Below are 468 nucleotides of genomic sequence, written 5' to 3' on the forward strand. Positions count from 1 at the left end.
TCTCATGCCCGCTCCGTGTGTCTGCTGGGCGGCGATCAAACGGACAGGGCAGCGCTTTTCACGAGCGGAGAGAGCTACTAGACGAATCATGTAATTTTTTTTTTTTTTTTTAATCTCTGTTCTTTTGTCGTAAGTTATGCTATTACTCCATTAATTTATACTAGCCTATATATCCACCGCTCCCTGAACGCAGTCTCTGGCTTATTGCCAGTGAAGCGCAAGCACGCTGCAGGGACGCGTCTATAACGACTTTGATCTGTTCTGAGGACAAAATCGTTTTCTTTGTGGCAGGCGGCTTGTGACGTCCAAAAAAACAAACAAAACAAACAAAACGAAGACAAAGGACAGGGCAAAGAGAATGGCTGAAAAGCATGGACTTTCTGTTCTTCATAAAGAACTCTAAGGAGTACGCCATTTCTGAATTTCTGCTCGTTTTGCCGGAAATACAACAGGCATATTCATTCATAA

Source organism: Sinocyclocheilus rhinocerous, unplaced genomic scaffold, assembly GCF_001515625.1.
Source record: "Sinocyclocheilus rhinocerous isolate Xijiao unplaced genomic scaffold, SAMN03320098_v1.1 scaffold2578, whole genome shotgun sequence".
Taxonomy (NCBI): domain Eukaryota; kingdom Metazoa; phylum Chordata; class Actinopteri; order Cypriniformes; family Cyprinidae; genus Sinocyclocheilus; species Sinocyclocheilus rhinocerous.